This window comes from Neofelis nebulosa, chromosome 13 (genome assembly GCF_028018385.1).
Source record: "Neofelis nebulosa isolate mNeoNeb1 chromosome 13, mNeoNeb1.pri, whole genome shotgun sequence".
NCBI lineage: Eukaryota > Metazoa > Chordata > Mammalia > Carnivora > Felidae > Neofelis > Neofelis nebulosa.
Window position 1 is genome coordinate 76,184,173 of NC_080794.1, and position 19,824 is coordinate 76,203,996.

The 19,824-nt window shown below is 48.4% G+C and overlaps 1 protein-coding gene across 30 annotated transcripts in view; it reads right to left on the bottom strand.

Moving 5' to 3' along the window:
- The window catches only part of ABLIM1 (actin binding LIM protein 1), a 292,950-nt gene that overhangs the window by 147,182 nt on the left and 125,944 nt on the right, over positions 1-19,824 (bottom strand). Inside the window, exon 1 of one of the 30 annotated variants that reach the window (XR_009252644.1) lies at positions 15,987-16,596. The exons of the other annotated variants lie outside the window; for them this stretch is intronic. The gene's annotated coding sequence lies outside the window, so the exon portion shown is untranslated. Of the gene's footprint in view, positions 1-15,986; positions 16,597-19,824 lie in introns of those variants that run through there. 30 annotated transcript variants of the gene reach the window in all.

Consider the following 19,824-nt stretch of genomic DNA (forward strand, 5'->3'; position numbering starts at 1 on the left):
CCGTCCCTGTGGCCTCCGCCTTGAGCACGGGCCTGGATTGGAAAAGGGTCTCTTGTTAGGATTCGTCTGGATCTGCAATCGCAGAATGATATTCTGCTGGTAAGGTTGGTTGCCGCTTAAAGGCGGGCTTCCTATTCTCCTAGGAGTCTACGTTGCCGAGACTGTTGGATTACCTAAAATATTTTCTGAGCTTCTACCCCATTAGTTCCCATTTAATGGTAAACACACATCACAGAGATGCTCCGGCTTCTCTCCACCCCTACTCCCTTCTTTGTGCTAGAAGGGCACTGCTATTGAGCCCAGGAAACAAGAAACTCAAGAGTTTACCTAAGTGCATAGAGTGCTTAATTTGCAGTTTACCTAAAAGTCAATTTCCTGCTGTGCCAAGTGGTAGTTCCTTGGAGCTACATACCGTAACCCTGCCATTAGCTGCTCAAAATGATCTTCCTCTTTAATTGGCTTCCACGACCTAATTTTTTTTTCTACCACGTTAGTTTGTTAATCAGGATTATTATGTGGGCACAAAACGCAGGGCTGCCTTGGCACTGACACTCCCGGCAGGCGGGCAGCAGGACGGCTGAGTTCTGGCTTCCCTGCCACCTGTCACCCTCCACTTGTAAGATGTCCGCACACTCAGTTCGCCTTTCTGACTCGGCGCAACAGGTCTTTGCTATTCCTCTCAACTAAAAGGCACAGTCAGCAACCGGTCAGCCGGGCTCCTGCTTATAGAAACATCCCAGGCTCAAATCCAGTTAATCTGATTCTCGCAAGGCAAAGAGGTCCTAGGATTATGATGATTCAGCCAGGAAGTTTCCTCCTTGTAAATTACATGACGCTTTGGCCCGGACGTGCTACACCTGCCTTCTGTAGAGGAAGGCAAATCTCAGAAAGGGACGTAAAAGTCACCTTGGTGCCCTCGCCGCCTCCTAAAAGAGTGAGTCCTCAGACACACCTCTAGGCTGAGATAACTCACTGAGGCAACACCCTTCTGTGACCTCTGCTAGCCTCTCTTGGACGCACTCAGTAATTTTACTTTGGGGTGCAGTCATTTGCTTAGAGTCCCGCCTCCCCTCCCTCACAGTAATTGGAAAGGACTTTGGATCAGGAGGCCGGATCCCTGCCTCTCAGGCCTGCGTTCCCGCCATGTGCTTCTCTTCCCCCAAGACGGTAAAGGGGGGCTAAGAATACAGGTCTCGCCTCCCAGGTGACCACATGACGTCATCCCCTCCAGTACTACCCTAGCACACAGAGGTCGGCGTCAGCAGAAACTGTCACCAGCCTGCATGAGCAGGCATGTCTCACGTATGACAAAAATCCCTTCTGAAATTTGATAGAGCCTTTTCAGGTCAGCCAGGAATCTCACATTGTCCCTTCCCCAGAAAGCCCATTTAGAAATGGATCGAGTCGGGGGCGCGTGGGTGGCTCCGTCGGTTAAGCATCCAACTCTTGATTTTGGCTCAGGCCATGATCTCACGGTTTGTGAGTTCCAGCCCCGCATCGGGCTCTGCACTGACAGTGCACAGCCTGCTTGGGATTCTCTGTCTCCCTCTCTCTGCCCCTCCCTGCTTGCTCTCTATCTCTCTGTCTCTCAAAATAAGTAAACATTTAAAGACATTAAAAAAAGAAAAAAAAAAAAAGAAATGGATCAAGTCAAACCAGTGGGCAGTGGCTTCCGTTGGAATCGGGCTGGCAAAACCCTATTTCTTTACAGGCTGCTAGAGAGTGACCTCCTTGCTGACCTAGAGACTGAGACAGACCGTGGTCCCCCTGGAGCCATTCTGGGAACACGAGTTTAGAGACAGGATCACGGTCTATTAGCATCTGGGCCTACGGTCACGGGACAGGGTTTAGCTTAGGCACGATACCAATATTGGTTTCCACCCCCAATTCCAACTCCAGACACCTTAGAGGGGTTACAATAGAAAGAACCAAGATGTAGGTCCAGGCATCCCTGTGAGGTACAAACTGAAGTCTGACAACAGCACAGGAAGCTCCCGGCTGTCTTTGCCTTTTGTTTTGGCTGCTTTTACTCACGGCTCAGGATACTACAGGAATGACCGATTAGTTAAAAATAGCATTTTAGACAAACTAATGAAAATGACGGATATGTGCATTCGTACTTCACGATTTATAAAAGGGGTCCAAGTATATTATCTCCCTTGATCCCATCGACTTCAAATTCACCTCATTCTACAGCTATGAAAAGTGACCTTCAGAGACGCTAAGGGACTTACCCCACTAGTGGGAAGCCAGAGCTGGTTTTGCTGTGGAGAGCCACCTGTGCACTGCCCGCCCAACTGTGCGGCCAGTGACTTCACCTTGTAGTTTGAGATAGGCCGTGGGGGGAGAGTCGGCAGGGGGGGGATTTACACCGTGGTTATTGGCAGCCTTTACACATCCAGGCCTTCTCCTGCCCCCCCTCCCAGAGCGTTTATCAGCACACCACGGTGTCCAGGCTATAATGCTAGTAAACAGCAAGATGAGCCTTTTGGTTCAGGTAAATTCCAAATTCTCGAAATCAGAATTTGAACCCTTTCTGAAAAGGCACTCCCACTTGCACTTTGTGAACGAACACAGCAGCTCACCTTGCCCTGGTTCTCTCTGGTGTCTGCACCCACGGCAAGGCGGGGAGGGGGAGACAAACGCAAATAGTTCGTGTTCCCCGCGTCCAACACGCAAAATCAGACACGATTTTTACAAATGCTAGAACTGCTCTCTGGGTAGTGAGAAGAGATTCTCTTCCGGAGTTTAAGAGAGCACAGACTTCGCAAAGTCTATCACCGGGAAAGAAAAAATATGTTTGAAGTCCTACGCAGGACTGGGGGACAGGGAACAGAGAGACATTAAAAATATGCCTCCATGAAAACGAAATGCAACCTTACCATCCTTGGGAAATAATGTCTCATCAACAGAGTCAACAAATGTTGACCGAGTGATTGCTGCTGCGTGTGCTGTGTTGTGCAGGCACTGTGGGGACTCCAGAGACAGACTAGCCAAGCCATCCCTGCCTCTGAAGGCGGGGATCCCAGACATGTGCACAGCCCACAGCAAGTCCTACCTGGAGAGCCGATCAGAGCAGAGAGAAAACCACTCGGGGGCTTTCCTGGGAGATGAAGGGTATAGGACGGGCACAGACAATATGTAAGGACTTCGGAAGAGACAAGCAAGCCCTAGGCTGGGGCAAATGGGTCGAGAACGTTCCGCTAGGGAGGAGAGAGTGTGATTTGACACTGGGGGGTGGGCTGCAGGTGACAGGGTGATGGGGAGGACAGTTCAGAGAGCAGGGGCGCCATGAGCCCTTCGGGCCTGAAGAGAGGAGAGCCCGGAGCACGCTGGGGGCATGATAAGTCAGGCCTGGCCATCTTCTGAAATAGAGGCTTCAGAAGGAGAAAGGGGCAACGTTTCTAAACCCTTGACATTTCTATAAACCCTAGATCCTTACAGCTTAGTAGGGTAGCTAGAGGGAGATGGAAGGAAGAGGGTGGGGAGAGAGAGAGAGAGAAAATGCATGAGAATGAATGCATACGAATACAAGGTAGCGAATAAATCGTGTGCCAGAAGAAAATTATAAGAGGAGGAAAGAGAAACCAGAAAAATGCTTCAAGAAGGAAGCACTCCTATGGCTGTGCGTCAAAGGAAGGGAGGGACTTAAATGAGTGGGAAGGAAGAGGAAGGCATCTTAGACAACGAAGGGTGGGACAGGGTGTGTTTGGGGGAACATCTGGAAATCTGGTTTAGCTGGAGCACAGAGCGAAGGGCATCGTGGAATACAGGACAGTGAAAGACGTTTGCCCCTGTGCCTCCTTGGAGGGCAGGTTAAGGAACAAACGTTACAGTTCCTTAATTCTCTCTGGGTGGAGGTCTTGAGTGGAGTGATAGAATCAGAGAATAGTCTAGCTTATCTCTGATGAGCTGTGGTAGGACTGTTTTTCAGCCCACAGTGTAGGCAAACTGGGAGCCCCCTGCCCTCACAGGATGGCGTGCAGGGAGAGGTCACCCCAGTGGGTGAGCCAGTCACCGCACAGGTTCTGGTCAGAGAGATTTGGTGTGAATCCCGGCCGCACCCCTCTCAGCAATATGATCTCGAAACAAGTTACCTTTCTTCCCGAAGCCTCAATTTCCCCTCCTGTAAAATGAGGATAAATCCTACTTTTGATACTTGGGAGGATACATGAGTTAATGTATGTAAAGTGCTCAGCACTTTTCCTGACAGCTCGTGAGTGTTCAAGAAATGGAAGCCATCGTTGTTTCCATGGAGTTTCAATGCAGCAACATGGTGGGTCACACCTTAAGCTCCTTGATCATAAATACGCACGCACTCCACCTCAAACTCAAATATGTTGAATTTCCTGTCCTGCTGTCTTCTGTGACTATTGGCAATGACACTTGCTTTTCTGCTGTGTGATACCCAGTGAATGGTCAATTCACCCAAGGAACCTTACAGCTTCCAGTGTATCCATTCCAGCTTATCCCAACGGGCTGTAAACAGTAGGATCTGCCTTATTAAATTCACATTTCATACAATTCACACAAGTCACCTGTTTAAAGTGTACGATTCGATGTCTTGGGGTATATTCACAGAGCTGTGTGACCATCGTCACAATCTAATTTTGGAACATTTTCATCACCCCCAAAAGAAACCTCATACCCCTTAGCAGTTACTCCCAGATCCTGCCCCTGTTCAGTCCTTGGCAACCACCAATCTATTTTCTGTCTCTGTAGATGTTAACCAGCAGGTTTGACTAGTGTGTGTTAGTCTCAGCTTTTCCACATTTGCTCAGCCATCAAAGGGAACGACTGTAGATACATAAGTAGCTAGGATCCACCCAAACCCTCTACACATCTCATACCTTATTGAGGCACGAAATCCTCCCCACTCCCCAGCACATCCCCACCCTAAAAAAAAAAAAAAAAGCCCTCATTATCATTTCATCTCCTCTGCCCTCTTGGGAAAGACCCCATGAAAAGGAAAAAAAATATGAGCAAGATACCATCAGACCCAGTTCATGACTCATGTGGGAATTTTCACACTCACCGCTTGCCCAGAGGGATGTCAACACCAGTGTCAGCACCAGAGATGGGTCAGAAAATTAGAAACAATGAGATATGCCTATGAGTGATTGATCCCCTCACCAAGCAGGGTGTCTGGGGGGCTTACCGAACAGTTAGGGGGAATGTGTCTTCACTGTGGGTCCGTGACTCATTTGTGCAATCCCTGTGTCGCACAGCAACCACAATGATAGTTTAGGACAAAATCTGAGCACATCGTTCCACTGACCAAGCCCTCCAAGTGCTTTCATCACACTGCCCAGGATGCCCCCTGTGGCCCCGGAGCCCTGCCCACCTCTTCAGCCTCCCCAGGAGTCTCCAGCTCCCAGGCTCCAGTTCCCACAGCTTCAGGATCTCCAGGTGCCCCCCTCCTATCCCCAAAAGGCTCGTCCCCTAGCTGCTTCCTTCTTCTGGTCTCATCCTAAAGCAGCTTACAGCTCTCAGAGGGCTTTCCCCAAACTATCTACATAAAGGCAGTCTCCCTGCTTCCCCACTTACCCTATCTCCTTCCTTGCTTTATTCTCATAATCTAAACGCTCTGTGTATTTTCCGTGCTCTCCACCAGAAGGCAACTGCCACTGCGTCCCCAGGGTCTCGCACAGTCCTGGCATAAGGTCCATGCTCCCTAAATGTGTGTTCAATCCATTCATTCATTGAACATGAGTCTCGTTCTCTTTCTTCACAACAGCCTCCAGGGGAAACTGCAAGCAAGTTGAATACCTTGGGTTCACGACAGTGTCTATCCATTAGGTAATTCTGGTGATGTCAATACACTCAACTAATGACATAAGAGACAATGCTTGCTTAAGTCTCAGGCTCAGAAAAAAAAAAAAACAAAAGCTGAAGGGATGAGCTTACTGACGGACCAGTCTCAAATCAAGTCTGGCTAAGTTTCGGAGAACCACACAGCAAAGCACAATGGCCAACCAAACGGACCTTTGAGGAAGAACCGAGGTGGCACCAGAACCTTGGAAATGCTCCCTACAGTGTCCCCAGGGCATGACATGAGGCTGTGGAAGAGTCGGCAGGACCCCTGCAGGCGGGTGGTCCACTTCCTCCAGGAAGAATCCGGAAGAACTTTAAAACCACTGCTTTTACCGGGTCCCCAGGGTCCTGAAACCAAGTCATTATTAGATACCTCATTTCATTCCACGACAGAGAGACAGGGTAGAGTCGTCAGTTTGCTTGCCCAGGGCATGTGGGCATCACAAACCCAGCTGAAGAATTCCTTGGTGAAGTTCTATCACAGGACAGGAGGTAAGAGGCCAGAGGAAGCCACTCGTGTGGTCCTGGAGCAGCTTGGTATGACAAAGGTTTACAGTGTTGCTCTGCTTGAGGCAAACTGCAAAGAGATTGCCCAGCAGAAATGGGGGGGGGGCTTCCCTAGTTCCTTAATTTATCTATCTCAGTTCTGTTTATTTACCTGAGTCCTGAAACCAATCTGATGACTTAACTCCATCACAACGAACGCGGTGCCCCTGATTTTACTCACCCAAGAGGTATGATAACAGTAATAGCAAGAACAGACCATCACGGGGCTCTTGCCATGTGCCAGGCATTGTTGTAAATGCTTCACACATATCAATGGATTCAATTCTCACCATAGCCCTATGAGGTTGGTGCTTACAATATCTTAAATTTTCTGATGAGGAAATCGGGGCACAGGGAAGCTAAATGCCTTGTCCAGGGTCACATAATCAGTAAAGGGTAGAGCTGGGATGTGACCCCGGGCAGTCTGGCTGCAAATCTCCCACTCGTAAACACAACTTGTTTCTCACGTAAACCTCTCAAATCCTGAAGGCTCAGGGGATAATTCTACAAAGCCACAAAGGCGAATGGCATGACAGTTATACCACAAGCAACAAATGAGAAAGAAACGGACATACACGGGGAAGCGTGCTGGAAGTTCAGGCTCTGAACCTTGTCTCCCCTGGAAATCCTATCCGAAGGCGGTGTGACACTGCCCTCCATCCATTGCAAATTTCATTCTTCTAACCACCCACGTGTTACTCTCATTTTCTCTGCAAGGGATCTTGGGCCATTCCCTTTCGCTCTGGACTGTGTACCTACCCTGCTACTTTAAAAAAAAAAAAAAAAAAAAACCTCTCCAGGTCAACTGAACTTCATTCACTTTATTGAGCACCTACTGCAAGATCCGTGTTTGAAGCCTTTGCAAATATCACCTCATTTAAATTAATCCTGACAATAAAATGTGGAGATGGTCGAATGGTTTTTCTCCAGTGTTTTTATTGTTTTATCAAAGTTTAAGAGACTAAATACGCCTATATTCATAAAAAACCAAATAGGTTTCCAATGCATGACAGCAACACTCTACTCCTCCTCCTGCCAGATGTGTTCAACGTTTGGTGTTTTTCTGGCCTTCAACACTACATTTCTTTTTTTTTTCTCTTTTTTCTTTTTTTGAGAGAGAGACAGATTGTGAGCAGGGGAGGGGCAGAGAGAGAGGGAGGCACAAAATCCGAACCAGGCTCCAAGCTCTGAGCTGTCATCACAGAGCCCGATGTGGGGCTTGAACTCACAAACTGTGAGATCGTGACCTGAGCCAAAGTCGGACACTTAACCGACTGAGCCACCCAGGCGCCCCTATTATTATTTTTTTAAGCGGGTTTTTTGTTGCAGACACAGCAATAAGGCTTTCCAATGCTTAAACTCATCAGATAGCTTACCAAACCTCCCCGACCTGGAGAGAAAAGGGGGCATTCTCAGTACTGTTGTTCACTGAAGAAAAAAATGGAATCTCCGGCAGGGTAAGAGTTTGGCTTCCTGTCCTCTGGGAAGTAAGCAGCGGGGACGTGTTCATCTGATACTATTTGCCAGCATTCACCCCTGGGCAGCGCGCTGCCTCCAGGTAAATAAGATGTACCGCCTATGGGCTGCACAAAGCCACCAGAGGGTCCTGCTCCACTACAGGAGGATCAGAACAGCGCCCTGGAGTTAAGTGATGCACAGGCTGTGTAACAAAAGGGCCTTCCCACCTCTCCAAATGCCCCCAGATTGCTTGCACGGTACCGGCCCCCTACCTAATAGTTTGTATCGTCTTCCCTCTGTGCTAGCAAGCTGCAGCTCTCTGTCTGGCCTTGTTGGCTTGATTCATGTTTCGGCTCTGCCTTCTCTGCCCACTTATTATGCAAACCCACAATATTAGCGCCGCCGCCCTGCGGTCTTGTGGCTTTCACGGTGGGCGTGGCCTTTCCCTGAGGGCGTCTCCAGTCACACCAGCTCCCTCCTATGGCAAGAGGCCACTCTTGGCCTCTTGTTTTGAAAGTCCCAGCTCACTGAGAGTCCTGTTGCACACTGCAGGGGTGCCTCTCACTCGAGACAGGAGTGATGGCAGAAGTGTCCTGAACCGGAAGAAGGACCACGACTTTCCTGCTATGCTGAAGGCTTGCTATCACAACTCAGCTCTCAGATGTTCCTGAGTGAGGGGTGACTTCTCTCCAAAGCCCCCAAACTACAGTATTTCTGGAAGCGCTCGGATATGTCAAACACGAATGCTATGTATATTGCACATGGTGCCCCACAGACGAAGCAGAAGAGCGGCTGCACTGATGGTGGGTGAGACGATGCCCGACAGGCTGTGCCAGCCCCGAACTTGCCCTTCTCTCCTTGGCTGAGATGCAAAACCAAGGAAACCCAGTAAGCAAGGTGACAGGAAGTGGTGATGTAGAAACATAGGGCTAAATGAAAAAGCAGTTCCAGAAATACCAGGCTTAGAAGCTGATGAGGCCTAAACAGGGGTTTCCTTTGGCTTTGCTGCTAAACTTGAGCCAAGTAGCATTTTACTCGGCATTTAGCAGCAGGGTCAAGTCTTAATTGTTTCAAGCGCCCAAAAAGAGGACACCAAATTCTGGCCAATGTCTGTTGAGGATAAAATGATCACTAAAAGATTCTACAGTTATTTTGTCAAAACTTTTCCAGCTGCAAGGGAAGAAACCCAACTTCACCAAAGCACACCCATCGTGTGAGTATCCAAGATAGAAATGGGGGTATCCAAGATAGAATGGGGTGCCCAGGAAAGTACCTTATTCTGTCTTCATCCAACAAAACTTTAGGTTTCAAACTTCACTTTGACCTAATGAAACATGAAATCAGTTCAACGGATCATGACCAGCGTATTTTAAAACTAGAAGAGAATAAGGTGCCTGGGTGGCTCAGTTGGGTAAGCATCCAAGTCTTGATTTTGGCTCAGGTCAGGATCTCACGGTTGTGAGATCCAGCCGGGCATTGGGTTCTACACGGACAGTGTGGAGTCTGCTTGGGATTCTTCCTCTCTTTCTCTGCCCCTCTGCTCCTCATGCACACTGGCTCGCGCGCTCTCTCTCAAGATAAACTTGAAAAAAGGTAAATAAAAAAGATAGAATATAGAGTAAATGTATCGTTTCACGTGACTTTTATTTTAGTCATTGCTATGCATATGCGCAGGAGTCCTGGGTCCTGATGTGTGCATCCCTGCTGTGGTTAGATTTGGTGAGTGGTGTTTTAAACCCCAGACCACAACCTGGAGGCCCTGAGGCTGAGTCCTGCCCACAGACGTGTTTCGTTTGGCCCACACAAAGACTTTTTTGTCGTTGTTGTGTTTGAAGAGAAAGTTGCATCATCTGCTTGAAGGACTGATCCTTTTACCCACAGAAATGGTGGATTAGCTAGACCATGTCCAAGTGTGGTCCCTGGACCAAGAGCATCAATACCGCCTGGGAACTGCAAAACCTCAAGCCGTTCTCCAGACCTACTGAATCAAAAACTCTGGGAGCGGGGTGCAGAAATCCGTGTTTTCACGATCTCTCCGGGTGGTTCTGATGCCTGCTAATGTTTGTGGACCACTGCCCTAGGCAGTAATTTGCCGGAAGTATTAAGAAAGCCAGGATCTTCACGGTTAAGTCCAAATAGTCAAACAAATCAGCCTGCTGGATTGCATTAGGGCATAGAAACTAGCTCCTTGTGCCCCCCTAGGGCACACTGGGCCATAATAGCATTAATCATGTCAATGTGAACACAAATACAATGTTTCAAAGAAAAGAGGTCAGGCATACAAATATTCACCCTCCCCAGTGTTAACAAAATTTGCCCTTGAATACACAGCTCCTGCCAATTTGGGATAAACATACCTCTCAGTATGAGTCACCATCAGGCCAACACACAATGAAATAGGAAGCTGGCTGGTTTCTACTGTGGTGTGCCCAGATCAGGCTCAACCACAATGGGAGAAATCTGCACCACTCACCGATCACTGAACCTTCTGAAAAGTTCTCTGGCTCTCTAATGCTGACTCAGGAAAACACTCGGCATTTTGACTTTGGCATACTAGAGACAATATCAGGACTCTCCTTCTTGCCCCCCAAGGGCCGTGAATATGATGTCACACAGAGGGTCCCCTCCTCCAAGTGAATCAGATGAGATTTTCATCTTGGTCGGATGAGTCTACCTTAGGAGGCCGTTGCTGTGGGAATTTGGAAAAGTCTATTTGTTGTTCTGTAAAAGAAGGTGATTGTGATGGAGTACAAGCTGTTTTATCCTTTCTAGCCACCTGACTGGGTAATTACAGAGGCAAGAGGCAGGGCCACCCAAAGTCTGCGAGTGGTTGGCTCAAGCTGCAGCGTAGATGCTCACTGTCTCCATGTTCTTAAGTCCACTCCCTCATCAAAAATTGTTCTCAAGAGCTCCAGGTAAATTTAAGTCACTGTGTTCCTCCTCTTAGATTTACTTACATGTGCAGCCTTAACTCTAATTATAGAAATGAAGTCTTCTTGAATTTCTGGGTAAGCATCTTTTAGACATCTGTGAGTAAATGGCACAGGGAAATGGGTTTATTATTTTTTTAATGTGAAATTCTTTCCTGTAGCTTTGGAAGTCCCAGTATCTGGACAGCCCTACTGTAGTAAAGGTAGGCTGGGCAGAGTCTACTTCCGATGAGAGTAGCAATTTCATTTAGATCATAGTAAGAGCAGTTCACACTTGGATTTTTTTCCTCTAAGGTGGAATACGACTGGAGCTTCCTTCCTTCCAAAGACGCAAAGTTCAAAACCGAGTTGCGTGCGTAAGTCACCCATCAAGACCATTTATTCCAAAACCTGTAACGTCAGGTTGTCTCCCTTAATAGACAGCTTCTCTTTAGACCTTGTTTAGGAAGTGTCGTTGTCATTGGTGAAAAGCTTGGGGCTTTTCAAGTTAAGGAAACAGTGAAGAAGCTAGACAAGCCCAGGAGTGGGGAGGGGAGGGGCATTAAGCATTAATGTGGGAAGCCGAGTTGGAAAACTGAACCGAAAAGAGGCTGTTAAACACCAAAGAGAGGCCTGAGGGGCAACTTGGACATGAGGAATAGCTACACCACAGAGAAAGATCTACTGTTCTCAGACCTCCCCAGAGATGGAACAGAAATGGATTTCAATTACATCAGGCAGTGTGCACGCACCTGAGTGGGTAGTGGCTGTGTGTTTCGGGGAGGGGTGGGGGGGGGCAGATACCACTAGAGGCAGCAACACTAGACGCCTGTAAAGGTTTTTTACAAGACTGTATACGAAGTCAACAAATACTTGAGGAGATGGCACTTTCTTAAGTCGCACAGGTGATTCAGCTGTTGTTTCATTTTCCCGGTGTTTACTTAGGTGTACAGAGTAATTCTAGAAGAATTTACAGAAGGGATGGGCCCTTGAGAAGCATTAGAAGGAAGCTGTACTTGAGTTAGGTCTTTGACAAATTCAGAAAAGGAGAATACAGGTATTTCCCGCAAGGGCCAAAGGGGCTGCGTGACACAGGCTGGAGGGAGGAAACGGCCTCCATGATGACTCAAATAGGACCAATGTGGGGAGAAGGGGAGCAGAAGTACAATTAGCAGAGGTTTGGGAGCCAGATAGGAGTGGGTAGAAAATCAGCTTCTCTACGTTCCAGCTAAGTGATCTCTGGCAGGTTTCTAAACCCCTGCGAGCCTTCCCTTCCTCATATATTAAAGGGGAGGAATACCACTGACCTTGACGGTTGAGAGATTAGAGACCACGTATTTAAAGCTCTCAACACAAAGCCTGCCATTTAGTATGTGTTCAATAACCAGTGGATATAATAACATTAAAAATAATAAAACAAGATGGGCTTGGTCAGGGGTGTGGAGGAGGTAATTTAAGGACTTGAGGAATCCTCAATGATCAGTAGGAAGCTCTGAATCTTACCTTGTCACTCATTTAGGTTTTTGAGCCAGAAATATGAGGACATCGGTGCCTGAGAGGATTACTTTGGTGCCAGTCTGTAGGACACATTGGAGACACAAACACCACTGTTCTCAGAAGCTACCAAGAAACAAGACTGCCGTGTGTGTGTGTGTGTGTGTGTGTGTGTGTCTCCCATTCACCTGAATGTCAGGTGGAGAGTACACATTTCTCCCTCGAGGGTGGACTGAAAGGAGTTTCCTTAGGTCCCACTCTACCTTAAGAGCAGGTTGAGCCACCCAACAGTCTCAGAAACCAAACAAAAAATGGTGTGCCCAAATGTAAAACTCTATTTACCTTGATGTGTCTCCCTCACTGCTAAATTCTTATTCTCTCACATGGTTTCCAAACCATAAGCCTCCCTTATTATTTAAATCAGATGAGTGTTCACATAACTCAGTCTCTAGGGTTTATTCTTGTTTTCTCTGACAAAAACCATAAATCCCTTTTGTACTTTTAAAGCGGGCACTAGAACACACACAGAAGCTAGACAATTAGAGCTTTTAAATGAGGAGAGTGGGCCTCTGGAGTTAGGTCGATGACAGCGTATTCAGGAAGGCACATATTGACTGATAAACCCGCCAAACTCTCTCCTGCTCATCTGTCACAGGATGCAGCAAGGGTAAGACGTCCTTGAACACATCAGAGAAATAACCATTTCATCAAGATTCCGGGATCAATAAGCGTCTACAACTGGAAGTGGACAGGCGACCGGTTAGCAGAAGAAAAGATAGCGAGGGTCCAAATGTATCAGCAAATGCTATTCCACACTAGGAGAGGTATTATCTGCAAGCAACCTTTCTCTCCCGTCAGGGTCAATCCCAAACCAGATACATGCAAACTTTACCCAGGAGAGAAAATAAGGGCTCGAACCAATGTGAGCTAAGCCATCCCAAGTGGTGAGCACAACGCAGCATCCATTATCACTCCTTCACAAGGGCCCCCGCGTTCCTCAGGACGGACGTGCCACGAACTAAACCTGCTCAGGGGAGACCTGTGTCAGCTCCGGGAGGAAGATGCGAGGCGTCTCTGGGAGCAAGAGGAAACGGAGAGGACTAGAAGAGTCCGGGGATGGAGAAGACAAAGGTTCGGGTCCCACCTCTGAGCACAAGCCAGTCTGTTTCAACTGTTGAGAATCTAGGATGGGCAGATACTAGGTAAGCTGTGCATGAGAAAATTACAGATGGAGACGCGGTGCTGCTTCAGAGGGGCTCACCATCTAGCGAGAGAGCCAGCGGACGTCCACACACTGTCCTAAGTGCAGTCACCGCTCCACGCACGCCATCTGATGGAACGCAGAGGATGAACCCTTGGTCCAACCACCCGCTGTGTGACCTTGAACAATTTCCTGACCCCTTCTGAACCCCCGTTTTCTCCTCTCCAGGATGGATGCCTGGACCACGTGCTCCCCTGTGCCCGTCTCACTTTAAAAGCTACGGTGGCAGCTTTCTTTCCACAGAATCTCTCGTGTACCTGCCCCACATCCTGCCTTCCTCCGTTGTTGGCTGAGGTTGGTGCAATCGGAGAGCTGGGAGGTGGCAGCACGGACTGGCACAGACCTCAAAATAAAAAAGGAACAGCCTTTAATCGGTGGCTAAGGGCAAAGATAGTACTCGTATGTGACCTCTTAGTGGCCCATCCCCACGTTCCAGTTAGAAAGTGGCTACTCACTTGTAAAGTGAGCGTGAGCCCAGCCGATCAATCTGAGTTTGGGGACACCTGCAATGACTCAGAAAAGGAGTTGCTCTTTGGGGATCCCTGATCCGTGGTTTAGAGCAGGTCTGGGGCTTTCCTGGGCTCCGTGGGAATGGAATCAAGAAGTGGCTTTTGGGGGCGCCTGGGTGGCTCAGTCGGTTAAGCGTCCGACTTCGGCTCAGGTCACGATCTCGCGGTCCGTGAGTTCGAGCCCCGCGTCGGGCTCTGTGCTGACCTCTCAGAGCCTGGAGCCCGTTTCAGATTCTGTGTCTCCCTCTCTCTCTGACCCTTCCCCGTTCATGCTCTGTCTCTCTCTGTCTCAAAAATAAATAAATGTTAAAAAAAAAAAAATGTAAAAAAAAAAAAAAAAAAAGAAGCGGCTTTTGTAATCCCCTTTCCCATCACCCACAAATTACTTATATTGGGGAAACAAACTCCAATCCATGAGCAACAGAGATCAGGGCTGGGGTTATTCTAGTCGGGTAGAAGGTACAAACGGAGAACCCTGGCCTTTATGAAATGTCAGCATCTGTATATGCTGCTCTGAAAGTTCCTGAAAACATCCCCCAAAGAGAGGGAACATCATTAGAAGCATCTTTATTCACACCAAAACATTTCACTCGATCACACCTCCTCAGTGAAAGACCAAAGCTAATTCAAGGGATTATTAAAGACACACAGGAGCAGAATGGATAGAGCAGAACCACGTTTCTCTTTGTCCCAAGGTGCAGCCTTAGCATGGTTAGCTGTCATGATCCCATTTCTCCAGCCGTCCGTCAGTATAACAAAACCAAACTGAGTTTCCGGCAACAAGAATCCATTTGCGTTTGGCGTGTTTACCTCAAAGTTACTCCGTGTAGGGGCTCTCAGTGAAAACGGATGCAGATACATCATTGAAATGGTTCAAGGAAGCCCCAAAAGAACAGACATCCGTGTTGACGGAGAAAGTCATGTCCCACAGCAAGAAAGCGTGGCAGAATAAATCCAAGCTTACCAAAGAGCAAAATTAAAGGGTGGTTACTCACATTTTAAAATCATGTGTTTAAGGTCACTAAGACATATTATTAAGAGGGGGAAAAAAATCAAGTCACAGAAAAACGACAGAATGGTCCCGTTTTTATACTCCTTCTCTCTCCGTCTCTCTCTCTTAACCTCTCTAGAAGGATACACAAGATTGACGAATGATAAGGGGGAATTGAGGTGGACAGGGTAGGGGCAAGACGCTTCCACTTTTCGCTCTCTATTCTCCTGTAGCATTTCACTTTCTTAAGATATATTTTATGTATTAGTTGGATCATTAAAACCAAGGATTGCTGTGTTCTTTTTACATTTTTCAGATAAGCTAATAATTTAAACTAGAATTCAATTCTGAAAAATTTACAATTCAGGACCACACCCAGTTCAAAAAATAACGCACACCTGCGCGGAGTGCCCCGCCTTCTCCCTTTTGACATTCTCCTCGCCACCTGATTTGCCACCTTTGAGAGCGCATCCTTCACAAAGGTGTCTGGAGGGGTGATCAGGGATACCGTGGGAATGCCAGGGGATTAAAACAGCACACCTGAGACCCTCCAAACAGCCCGCTTCTCTGCTCAGCCGGTCCCATCTAGGCCGGGTCATGTCCCAACACGGCACAAATCTGGCAAAAGGACCCCTTCGTTACACATCGTCAGTAACTTATTGATTTGAGGGGGGCGGGTGGTGAGGAAGAGAATGAAGGCTCGCTAGGCTGGGGGCGGGGGGGGCAGGAAGGCAACTCTCAAACACAGCGAAACATTCAAGATGCAATTCCAAATCAAGAGACACACATTAAGGAGCTCAGCTGTACAAACACTCCAGAAATAGGATGCGCTTCAGACGCCGGCGGCTAAATTAAAGGTTCTTAATGACTTCACAATACAGAGGGTCTCGCCCCAGGAATATGTCTGCCTGGCTTTCGACTGATCGTCCCCCATGAGGTGGCCGAGCCCCGCAGCACCAATGCAACTCCTGCAACCATGCACAGGGATCGATATTTATAATTACCTTTCTCCTTCACCATGGCAACCGGGTCCTCTGGCGAGCAGCGCCGAAAGAAACAGCAGTAAAGTCTGGGAGCGGGAGCGCTCCTGGGCGGACAGATCCGCGGTGCAGACGCTGCGAGGAAAAGCCCCCCGCATCCACTCGCGGGGTCTGGGACTTCTTTCTAAAATCCCGCCCCCATCCCGGGGGGCCGAGCTCCCGCGCCCGCCCCGCGATCGCCGCCGAGTGGCGGCCGCGCCCAGCTCGGGGACTCTGCCCTTGAGCCGAAACCTCTCGCTACAGCAGCTGCTGCCGTAACAAATGCAAAATTCCACTGTCCTAATCTCTGGTCACTGACACCACTTTGCATTCCTCGCGCCCAGGCCCGGGAGAACGGGCAACAAAACGCTCCCTTCCCGGAGCCTGATAAATCATTGCCAGAAGAGGGGGGCCGAGGAACGGCCAAGGGACTGTTTCAATAAAACTAGTCAATTGTTAGCTCATTAGTTGCCTATCACCGCTGCTCCCTATTCTTATTCCGGCTTCGTTCGGACACACGGAATAAATAAAATTAACCGTAGTAGAAAAATCGAGAAATAATGCTAGTGACTCCAAGCTCATTTTCTTCAACTTTGGAGGCTCAACTATAATGAGTGAAGATTGGCCCTGGCGCTCGCCGCCCCCGCCGCCCCCCAGCTCGGCTCCCCGCCCCCACCCGCCTCCTTGGTTTTCCTGAATGGGGGACAGAAGCCGGAGGGGATCGAGACAATGAGAGCCAGCCCGGGAAGAGGATCTTTCAGGATTCAGTTCCTTCCAGGATCATATTCAGGATCGAAGCAAAAATCTGACTTATCCAGTTAGGTAGGATTCCGACTTCCACCTTCTCTCTGCTTCATTAGCGTTTTCTAGACAAGCCCCTCGGATATGTGTATGCGAGCCGGAGGGACACTATCCGCAAAGTCGGCGGCAAACAGCCACACCCGCGCCCCTCAAGCCCCTGAGCCCGGCGCGCAGCCGCACTGGCTGCTGACAAGGCTTTGGATTTCTGACCCACGGGGTCACAGGTCAGTCTCCGAAGAGCAGGGGGCTTCTGGGTTCCCAAAGTCCACGCCCACCCCAATCCAGCACCTGTCTCCCGAACCCAGATCCTCCGGCCCCACCCCCAGCCCGGGCCCCACGTTACACATCTCCACCATGTGGGAGAAACGTGACGAGCAAGAGACAAAAAGGCAGACGCAGCCCCACTCGGGGAGAACAGCAGATGGCCAACACATCTTTCCCAACTGGAATGCACAGCCAGTATTAGACTGTATTTACTGCAAATATTGTAACGTGTTGGGTCTAAGAGAGCCAGGGTAACAGAAAGGAATGAAGTCAAGCAACCTGCCTGGGAGGTTGTTTATAGCCGACGTGAGGTTTAGTGGGGTGGGGAGGCCCTTTCCCGCTGGTTTTCTGATGGGTAACAGTAGCAGATCTCGAGCAGCTGTGACATTCCTCCATCTGTGACTCAGGGTTTTACTATTAATAGCTTGAGTGTCTCAGCCGGGAAGGGCTAAGTCCCCTCCAACCCCTGAATCGTCTTTTCTACAAAACGTACTTTGCTCCCACTGCTCCCTGCCCCCGCTGCAGCCCCACGGGTCATGTTTTTCCTAAGTCAGCAGCCAGCTGGAGTCTAAGTGCTCCTTGAAGCAGCTTTACCAACCTCCATTCATACACAGGAGCCAAGCATTAGAGCAACGCCCCGCAAGTCCAGGGAGATGGGCGGGGCTCAAGAGCGGTGCAGGGAGCAGGGAAGGAGTCGTTGATAGTCCCCAGTTTTCATGCACTAAAACTTCACCTGTCTGCTCCTGCCCCTCTCCCCCCAGTCACCCCCAGAGCTCGTAAAGAGACGCTGACAAGCAAAATTAACCTCAGAGAAGTGGAGTTAGTTTGGTGCTGTGAGCCTAGCAGGTGAATTTATTTTATTGTATTTTTGCTGCATAGGCACCGAGGCACTTCTCTCCGAGGCTTTCATGTTATTCAGCTCAAAGCTAAGGGAACAGGGCTCTCTCATCCTTCTCCTTCCTTCTGCCGCTCACTCTGTCCCTCTCTCCCGATTGGAATGAGACAGAAAAACACCACTGGGTTTCTAGTCCAAATCCAATCCTACCTCAATGTTCCCGGTATTGTAAATGCAATTAGTTCAACTTCTCTCTTACTCGGGATGACCATTTTTAATCCTGAGATTTATTAACCAAACTGGCCCCTATTACAGTTCTGAACCTTCCTGTATACCTCGGTGGATAAAGTGCACAGAAAACCTGATTTAGAAAGGCTCTCTGGCAGCTTTAGAGACTAAGCTAACAGAGTGACGGTGCCTATTCATTTTCAGAGAAGCCTTTCCTAAAGGAAAATACTACATAGTGGTTCAGAGAGATTCCCTCCCTCCTGTGTTTTCCATGGAAAGAATTTTCCTGCACCACAAAGTGAATGAGTCACCGGGCATTTAGTTGCTAAATAGCAGTCATAAGTTCCTCCCAACAATCAGGCACTGCTACTTTAGGATAAAAGCATCCACTGGGTACTTTTAAGATAACCAAAGAGGGTATTACTAAAGTTATTTTTGGAATGTGGGAGTGTAAAACTAAATTGTTTTTGTCTCCTTGCCTCTGGCCGACTGGTTAAGAGCTTAGAGAACAGAACCAAAGCCTGGATATTTTCTCCTTTACCAGTAAAAGCTACAAGCGGTGCGGCAAAATAAAATGCAAGAAAACTATGAAAACTATAAGGTTCACAAGATGGCAGGCCCTTTTATTCTTATTTTTAGAGCTGATTTCCATAGAACTTATCTCAATCTCATTCCACTCAAATGAGATAAGACTTCCTAATAACTGACACCAACCCAAGGTTTTATTTGTTGTTTTATTCACCCAAACTGACTCAGTGCTGCCGTCCTTTTTCATTCACTCACAAAATGAAGCGAGCGTTGTCTACAAGCGACCAAAGGACAGCAACCATTTTGTGGGAGAGAAAAGCCATGCTAGCACACAGCCACTCTTGGCAAAAATACAAGAGTGCATCATTTCAATAGAAGCCACGCCAATCGAAAGGGAAATGTTGCAACCAGAAAACAGACAACCTGGCGGAGCCCTCTTCCTCGTTGTCCTCTCTCTTCAACAGAGCCACCGATTGCCTATTGCTTGGGCACCTGTACGGCGGGAATTTCAGGACCCCTCTGTGACTCCTGGACCCCAGGCTTCTAGGGATCGCACATCCCTCAACACATCAGGACCCACCGGCACAAGAGTGTGCAGAATCCTTTCTAGCAGAATCCAGCCGAAAGAAAACTCAGGATGGAGTTCCTTATTTGCTTTCTGTTTGATGTTGACATCGATCAACCTCACTGCAGACATCTATGGAGCACCGCCTGTGTGCCAGGTACAATGGGGCTGGCAGGTCAAACACAAGAGGAGAGAAACCACTGCTCTGGGGTTGCTTAACATCTAGTGGAGGAAATGCACACACACTAATATTCTCAATAAAATAAGGAAGGTGTTAAAGATAGAAGTAGGGTGCAACGGCTTCCAGGCAGTGCTGAGCACCAACTGGGAGCCGGGAGAAGCTTCCAGAAAGAGTGAGAAGGCAAGCAAAAGCTGCCAAGTGAAGAAAGGGGGTAAGATCATTCATTCCAGGCAGAGGTAGCAGGGAGCAAGAAGACGTCAAGTAGCTCACTGGTCACGGAGAACAGGAAAAGGCTCAAGCTAGGGCTGGGATGGTAGTTCAGAGAGGGCTCTGAATGCTGCACTAAGGAGGCTGGACCCTAGGATTGATGTGGTTACAGTCTCAAACCTGAGCTACCTGTTTCTTTCCAAATTAAGTTCAA